General features: G+C 44.6%; 1 long non-coding RNA gene across 1 annotated transcript; it reads right to left on the bottom strand.

Moving 5' to 3' along the window:
* Positions 1-3,500: 3,500 nt before the first annotated feature.
* Positions 3,501-6,531, bottom strand: LOC146204096 (uncharacterized). The gene is made up of 5 exons (XR_014702662.1): positions 6,257-6,531; positions 6,097-6,176; positions 4,995-5,181; positions 4,258-4,363; positions 3,501-3,548 (listed from the first exon to the last, which is right to left on the bottom strand). It is a non-coding gene; the product is annotated as an uncharacterized LOC146204096 (long non-coding RNA).
* Between the last annotated feature and the right edge of the window lie 2,660 nt (positions 6,532-9,191).

Raw genomic sequence — 9,191 nt, 5'->3', positions numbered from 1 at the left:
GTTTGACCTCCGGAAACTGCAATGCTTAGTTTTCCGGATGGCGGACAGGGAGAGTTGTTGCGGGTCGGAGAGGGGAAACTGAGCGGCGGTATGGGGATAGGGACCGACGTCGGGATGCATGGGTTCCACGAGGCTCAGACGAGGATTCTGGAGGTGGGAATGATCTTCGAGGTTGGCTGGAAATAGGTCGTCGCTAAAAATATGAGGGTACGTCAGTTTCGAAGGCGTCATAACCACGCCGCTCGTTCTGAATACGTCGACGGCAGAAGCGGGATATATGTCCTCGTATTCCACAGTAGTAGCACACTGGGCGAGAGGGGCGCCAGGGTGTGTAATAGGGTGGCGTAGGCTGAGCCGTCGTCACGGCATTGATGTGATTGTAGGGCGATGCCAGTTGGGACGGCGGATCAAAAGGAGGGGGTGATGCTGCGACGTGCGCGTAAGTAGATGCTGGGCGGGGTGCAGGATGGTCGGACGCCATAGGTCGCGTGATTGTTGCCAGCTCATCTTTAATGATGTTGCGGAGACCGGCGTCATTAGAAGGTACGGAAGAATGATCGCACCCGTGTCGACAGACAGGCTTGAGGGCTTGGAGCTCCTCCCGGATGATGGCTCGAATCAGTGCCCGTAGATCCAGGTCAGCATAGGTCGGGCCAGTAGCAATGCCGGCTGCAATATATATATATATATATATATATATGTGTGTGTGTGTGTGTGTGTGTAGTTGTATGTACATAATTGAGGCATAACTTTTAAGGTGCAAAAGCGGCTGATTGAGCCTAGTAAACGGCACAGCAAATCTTCAGCACTCCTTCCGCCGCCGCTCAAGCCAAACCAGCCCATACCTCACAGCTAAGGAAAAAGAAAGGAAGCAAGCGTGCATTACCGAGGGCAGCTCGGCCAAGCCGTCACTCGTTTGAAACCACTGTCTATGTTGGCTAGCCTGCCCGCCTTTAAAGCCATTTTATTGAGGCTGTTTACCTGCCCCTCCTTTCAACCTCTCCCCACTAATAGGGGAAAAAATACAGAAGAAAGCGTGCGTGCTGGTTAGTGCGGACGGCTAGATGCTCTCCCTCCGCCAGCTCGACGCCGCGCTCCGATGGCCAAGCGCTTTCCTCACTGCCCCAGTAGAATAAAAAAAAAAAAACGTCGACAGGACACGCTAAAGTGACGTACCTCTACGTCACTTTTGTGTCACGTGACTGCGCGTTCACGACCTACAAAAATATCCTCCCGTATGTTCCCTACAGGAGTGCATCAGAAGCGCGCTCGCCGCAGAGGAAAGGCTCGGGGCCTTTGCTTTTGTGGCTCACGTCTTGCGTTAATTTCGTTGCATCGCATTGCTTCTCTGTCGTACTGTGATATGTTGTTGATGGTTGGTCAAGCAGGATAACACGTGTCTGCAGAGAGCGCAGTCACACAGTTCCAGTTCGTCTCCTTTGGCTCCTGTGCCCTCCCCTACTGAACGCTCTCCTTTTCGTTTTTTTTTTGCTCGCTGCGCGCTCTTTCCGATTGATGAGCTTGACCGCTTGGCTCACGAGGGAAGGTGAAGCTACATTGAATGCCCCTCCTACAGATGATCATAGGTACAGCCCTAGCTTGCAGCTTATATTGCAGTACATGTGGCTTGAAAGTTCATGCACAAATCAAAATGCAGTACTTGTTCTGCGTATTTCGTTTCGAGCAAATCATGGGCGCACAAAAAGAAGAAAATGAATTCATCTCAAACTTCGACCACGGAGGTCTTCTTTATCCGTATGCGGAGCTTGCAAAGCTCGTAAACACGCTGGAAGAGTCACATTTTTTTTTTCTGAGTTCAAGAATTACGATTAATGCAAGTAGCATCCGTGATTTTGCGATTTTTTTTCAATGCACAGAGGTTCCCGAGCCTAGATGTCTATACCCATATAGAAATGACACTTCACGTAGTGAAGTTCTACGTCCAGGAGCAGAGCTTTAAAGCAGATCAAATAAAGCACCTGAAAGTGAGGAGCTGCAAATAATCGTGTTTGAGGGCTCTATTTAATGACTGTCCGCGCCTTGTGTGCTTTCAGGTTTACCAGCTTAATTCATTCATGTGCTCGTAGTTCAGTGACATTTTCATATAATTCTGTACTTTTCATATGCTGGTACCATATTCTTGAGCTATATTTATTTATATTCACTGAAGTCGCGAATTGTTTACCTTACTGGTTTTTGAAGTCGTCCGCTGTGTCGTTTCGTGCATTTGTATTAGCTCTCCCTAATTTGTTTCGTTTTTTTTATACAACTGCCTGTTCATATGTATCCGCCCACATTCAAATAAGTATTCAACAGCCTCGCACATAATTTCTGTCTCCAAGCAATCTTTATATATCTCTATTTACATGTGGCGCAAACAATTAAAGTGCGCTAGCCTAGTCTAAGGCACCCTCCATTGATTTTTTTTCCACGCGAGCGTCGACGGGAGACCGCAGTGTAGCCCGCATAAACCGGCGCAGCCGATAATAAAAATATATGTGATCATAAATATACATTAGACATTCGTCATTGGACCTCCTGTTAACATTTGAGAAATAAAGTACCGAATACGTTCAGGAAATTTCTTACTGTTGCTTGTCTTTCATCGGCAATCTGTATCTGACTGGTCACCAGAAAAGCAGTCTTAAACAAAATCCCGCATATTCATGGTATGTTCTTGGATTCCTGGCAGATTGAAATTATGACGTCACAGTATTTTAGACCGCAGCTCTTTGGCGCCCGTTCCTGGGTTTCGCATCGTCGTCGGCCACGTCGGCCTCGTAACCAGCTCCGCCCCCTTTCATCCGCCCAGATAGAGCCGGCGCTTCGGCAACCGGAGCCTCGCAGGAAGAGGGGGTGGGATACACTCAGCGGCCAACGATTGGGGCAGGAGCGCGCGCAGCAACAGGAGAACACGAAGAAAGGATGGGGGGGGGGGGGGGGGGGGGTCGCCGAAGGCAGTGCTAGCCCAGTCGAAAAAAACAACAGAAAATTTCTGATGGTCTGTAGTCTTGTCGTATTTTTGACCTGTAGTCTGACGTTCATTGTTTGTAGTTTTGTATTGTGACGTTCATTGTCTGTAGTTCTGTATTGTGACGTTCACTGTCTGTAGTTCTATATTGTGACGTTCATAGTCTGTAGTTCCGTACTGTGACGTTCGTTGTCTGTAGTTCTGTATTTTGACGTTTTGTAGTCTATTGTTCTATACTGTGACGGCATGCATTCTGACGTCCTGCAATCTGACATTCCGTACTCTGATGTTCTGTAGTCCGAGGGCGCATGTTCATTTCACATACTGTTGTGACTTTCTTCTCTCCTATTGTGAGAATATTCACACGTGCAAAATGCAACCACAGCCAAGTGGGAAAAATTAGTCTCATGGGATCATAGTCATTAATTGGGCTATTTTGCAGGCATGTAGACCTGGCAGCTCTGCACAAAAAAAGTGTGAAAGCATGCCGAAGACATGCGAAACAACACCTGTGAGAAGCCGCCTTTATTTGGAATCCATAAAGCTGTATTTCCAAAAGGCGCTTGAACGGGAACACCTGAATGACAAAAAGATGCAGATTTCAATTAAACACCTATTTAAAATGCATTTTTAAACAAAAAAAAAAAAGTGGTTTCGATGAATGATTGATTCTGGTTATTTTGAAGGTAACTGAAAAATGAAAAAATTATTTTGTGGTTTTCTATAGACATTGGCAATGGAGAATGTTGTAGTGACAGGCACAAGAATATTTTAAACCTCATTGTGCTCATTATGTGGACTGGAAATGGACAGCACTAGGTCATTTTTGTATTACCATTTTATCTAATCATAGCTCGTCTCTCCTACATAAAGCCCACAACTCTAACGTAAGTGGTAGAATGCCAAAGTAGTAAGCCTAAATATCGAGCAATAAATAAATGTTTAAAGAGTTTAACAAAGCTCATTGAAAATGACTGAAAGATTATACGTGTTTAGCCTAACCATTATTGCACACAGATATCCTCAGAACAGCCAGTATGTAATGCTCTTATAACTGCGGCCCATGCAAATCTTTCTCTGCTAGGAAAATCTCCTGAAATTGCAATAGCTTTTGTTGCCTACTATAAGCCTATAAGCTTTTATGTTAGAGAACTGAGCAACCTGTGACACCCGCTGATTAGCTACACCTTGAAAGCAAGCATAACGCCGCTGCAAAAAAAAAAAAAAAAAATCCTGTGCATGCATTTCTCTGTCACCCACCGGAAGGAATACACTGTAAATCTTACCCTAGAGAAAAAGGTGGACATTTCTGTGCCAGGTACTGCGGCATTATCTTGTAGCGCTTGACCACATCTTTGCTGCAACTCACCTCCTTCAGCAATAGCCAGGTGTCTGCACAAATAAAATCATTAATTATGTTCTAATAAATTATTCATTCGATTTTGCAAAAACGACAAAATCACAATTTGGATGAAAACTTTACATATTTTCCAGAAAATTATTGCTCAACTGGAAGCATTGATTTACTACTGAAATACTGTTTAGCATAAAATAAAACATTGCTAGGGTTAGCATGCTGAAATACAACTACTGCTCTGACCGTGGTCAAACAACTGCTGTATACATTTCCAAACGAGCAACAATGTTGTTTAGTGTTGTTAAATTTTGCAGCAAATATAGCTTTTTTTTTCGTGCTGGCCCAGTTCAGCTATGAAAGTGACTCAAAACTGCTAGCATGATTGTTGGTGCCTAACAACTAACACGCACATTGAGCCAGTCATACATTGATAATGATACAACCGTTTTGTGTGATTTCATCAGCCTTCCCCTGCACTGTATTTCAAACAGCAGCCATGCTCCTTAAGCATCATGGTTTGCAGCTTGTTGATAGCCACAGTTAAACCATCACCAGCTTCAGTTTCTGAAATACCAAAAACAATACAATTCCAATTATATTGTATACAGCCACCACAAAACCAAATGAAATCTCTTCTGTAGTTCATGGAAAGATGTTTTCGTTTACCTGACAACTGATGCCACTCCAAAAGGGTAAGGTGGAGGGAACACTCTTGAGATGGCTCTGCTACGAAGGCTTCCTGTCACGCTCCTTGTACTTCAGTCCCCCCGAGGTAAACGGACATCAGCTTGCAGAAGTCGGAATCCGATCGGAGACTGAATTGGTTCATACAATTTCCATGACCAAGGTGGACCTGTAAAAACACAAAGGTAAATGTAATTGATGCGGCTGATTCTTTAAATAAATAAGACTATGCATCATTCAAAAGAAGCACACATTTTGTTATAGTTGTTGTAGAGACAAAAGCACTTGACTGAATAAAGTTTGAAGCAACCAAGTGCAAGTTATTTAGAATGTACTTTAATCGTGAATCGACGGAAACGCGAAACGGCGACGACGCTCTGTGTTACTGGTATAGTACACCGCAAACTATTTGCATATGCAAATTACAATTGCAAGAACTGAAGTGTTTTGCGATAGCATGCAATAAAATGGATTTACACTTGCGCTATAAGAGTATAGTAACTTTACCTTTCATTTTTTTTTGTTGCGATTGTACATTCGTAGAATACTTGCCCATTCATCATTGTTCGTACAAAGCGAGAAATTTACGCGGAAATGCACAATCACGATGCAACACTGCAAAAAAAAAAAAAAAATGAGAGAGAGAGAGAGAGAGAGAGAGAGAGAGCGTACGAAATGAACGGCAGTAACGTACGCTTCGCGTTCATGCTGTTAGCTGATTGTGCATGCGATTGCGAGGAAGAAGCAAAATTTTCTATTTCGGCAGGTCGGAGTGACGAGCCAATCGACACATGCATTTCTGTTCGCGCGAAGGCTTCGCGCGATGTGTGTCGTCGTCGCGTTCGCGTGAGTTTTCGCGTACATGTAGCTCAGCCAAAGAAGCGCGTTTCGCGATAAGCATGAACAAAAATACAGAATCGATCCGTGCTCTACAAGGCGTTATCATTGAAGATCTGAAAGGTTGGCGGCAATATTTTGCGACACACAGCACAGCTCGAGTTCTCCAGGCAAGACTAATAACGCCCGTACTTGGCTGCTGCTCGCGAACTGTAGTCTGGCGCCTTTGTAACATCACATTACGTACCTTCTTCCGCGCATCAGGCTCGTCATGGCGTTTCCGGTTCAGCCTGCTAATCTCTCTGCTCCATCCCTCCATTTCTTCGTCTGCGGTTAAGTGCAGCGTTACGATTCATTTCTCGCTTCAGAATACAATTCAAAACACATCGTAGCAAAGAGACGCTCACCTGTAATATCAAAATATATGTGCAATGTGGTGGGCGCCGCGCGGATTTTCTTCGCCTTCCCAAAATCTTCAACATCGTTCTGTCGAAGTTTCCAATGTCCCGCGGTGAGGACTTTCGCACTGTGTCTTCTCAGATGACATAGCACTTGTGCTCGTTCTCGTGCTAAATGAGCACGAACAGAAACGTCGCAGATCAGCATAAAGTCACCGACGGAGAAAGACGACTGCACGGGCAGCACTGACGTGATCCGCGAGACGAACAACGCGGCATCTTGCTAACTTGAGTGGACGAGAAGGAAGCGGAGAAAGAAACAAAAAAGGGAGGAAGGGGGGGGGGGGGTTGCTTTGGACTGCCGGCGGAAACGACACCGACACTGTAACCGTGCGGATATTGGGAGAAGGAAGAGGGGAGGAGAAAGAAGAGAATGCAGATGGTCGCTCGCGTCCCGCTGCCGCCAACGCGGCATTCTTCTTGGCCAACTGGTTTTTCGTGGAGAGGGAGAGAGAGCTATGAAGGGTGAAGGGGAAATGGCCGCCTTGCACTCCCAGCAACAGAAGAAAAAGACAGGGAAGCCTCCCCCGGGCTTGTGACAATGGGAGCCGGGCACGGGCGCAACAGGCTCTCTCATGGTCGGATTCGAGAGCGGCGGCGGCGGCTCTACTGGCGGCCCATACCAACTTAGCTAGCGCTGGTGAACTGTGACACATTCGAGAATATTTCCTTCCGGCGCGAATGGAGGTAAAATTGTACTTTAGGTATCGTAAGGAGCACGAAAGAATTGTGGAAAAGGCCAAGCTTCGCTTCTGAATACGCAATTCACTTTTATCGGGGTCTTTAAATATCACATCGTGAATGAGCCCTATTTGGAAGGTCTTAATTGGGCTTCTTTTTGCTATTGCAATCATGATGCATCGCCAAGTAAACAAATCAACATATTTTAGGCAGTTGAAAATAGTTAGGCAAGCAAAATGAGAAAGTAAAAATTGATGTTTGTCGGTAACATACACCTGTGTTGCCTTAAATCATTGAGCCGTGCATGCTCAGCCATCCTTTTATAAAGCACAAATTCATGCGGTCATTTCGCTTGACTCACTCGATACCTTCATTTAATCACGTGATTTTTCTAACTACTGTCAATTTTACTGCGCGTGCATTTCAGAGAATTCTGCCTTTTTCCAGACGAGGGTTCATTTTTGTTCGCGTAACATCCACATACACACAGCCGCTGAAGAGCAGGGGTATAATGCAATTGTAAAGACCAAATTCGATGCGGCGTCCTTAAGTACGCGAAGCACCACAGGTAACTACATGCTGCACTGTCATGTTTTTTCTCGTGTTTAGCAGCGGCCTCCGTCACACGATCAAGTTTTCGGAGGCCAGTTTCACTTTTTGGGCCGCACGTATCTACTATCAGGAGCTTGTAAATTCTGCCGCTGGTATTGCGGTGAAGGGGCGTCACTAAACCTTCGGAATGACAGGTGCACAGCTCAGATATACATGAAATTCAGCCACGCCTTTGCAGCACTTGTACGCAAACGTTATGTTATCGCCTGTGGTGCTAGCGCACATTCGTCTCCAACGTTATTCTCATCGTTCGTGATGTACACTTTCATCTCATAACTGGCGAAAGCTGCTACTCACCATTCTAGTGGAACCTTACTTCCAAAATACCGACGCTTCAATCGATATTTTTATGCGGGAAGTTTCCTCACTTTAACATTTTGGTAAAAGGAGCCGGGTCGTTCTCTTTGACCGAGATTTTGAGGTAAAACTTCGTAGTGTGCTTTTTTAACAATATCAAACACTTCGAATTCAGCGCACAACATCGTGATGTAGAGGCAAACGAATTTGACAAGAGAGCAAGATGAACTGGAGAAAACACCCTGTTATGATTCAAAGTGGTTGGAACCTACTTTCACGGGAGCTCAGAACGATTCCCAAAAAGTATCCCAGCAGAATTCAACATGCGCGAAAAATAAAGGAAAAAACCTGCTCACCGAAACTCATCGCAGTGCACAAGAAGGTCATTCAACAACATGGACGAAATTATGTCTACACAACGCCGGGATGAAAACAGTCTCAACGGTTACAAATATCGATCTTTGCATCATTTACCTGTGGTCTACAGTGAGGGAATTAGCCTAGGGGAGTGTGCATAGAAGAGAAGGCGTATGCATCGGCTTCTGTACCGATCAAGTCCGCAATGATTTAGTGCTGACCTTTAACGACAGGAGGTCATTGACCACCACAGCCTGCCAGGACTCTTAGTGATTTCCGGCGTAATGATTTTTACTTGCTAGTCTTAAGGAGGCGAATCGTTTCATCTGTAAATTCAAGGAAATCGAATTTTTACCGCCTACTTTATCCTGCCTCCGCGGTACCTACAAGATGCTGGTATGCAATATTATAAGCTTTATACCTCATTGAAATCGAAAAGGAAGAGGCTTTTTATTTATTTATTTATTTATTTATTTATTTATTTATTTATTTATTTATTTATTTATTTATTTATTTATTTCTTTCTTTCTTTCTTTCTTTCTTTCTTTCTTTCTTTCTTTCTTTCTTTCTTTCTTTCTTTCTTTCTTTCTTTCTTTCTTTCTTTCTTTCTTTCTTCTGCTAACTCTTAAATTGTCAAAAACGGTCTCAGTATTGCTGTGCTTAGGAGGTCTCTCTTCAGGTCATGCTGCAATGAAGTGCACCGAAGTGCAAATTGACGACTGGAAAACAAATGCTATCCCGTTATTATTTCTAGTGGGACTGAGACTGAAGAGAAATTTGTTAAGACTATGAGTTAGCGTCCGTCTTATTTAATTTCGGCGCTAGATCCCGCCTAGCAGCAGCCATCCTTTTATCACGCGCATCGGTTATCTCGACATTAGATCTCGATCGCGATGTTCGTCTGAGGCCATCCGCCAGCCGTGAGCATGTGCGCCTC

This window comes from Amblyomma maculatum, chromosome 1 (genome assembly GCF_055883805.1).
Source record: "Amblyomma maculatum isolate TAMU_Amacu chromosome 1, ASM5588380v1, whole genome shotgun sequence".
NCBI lineage: Eukaryota > Metazoa > Arthropoda > Arachnida > Ixodida > Ixodidae > Amblyomma > Amblyomma maculatum.
Note: the sequence above shows the minus strand (reverse complement) of the source record. Positions and strands in the feature narration are given on the sequence as shown.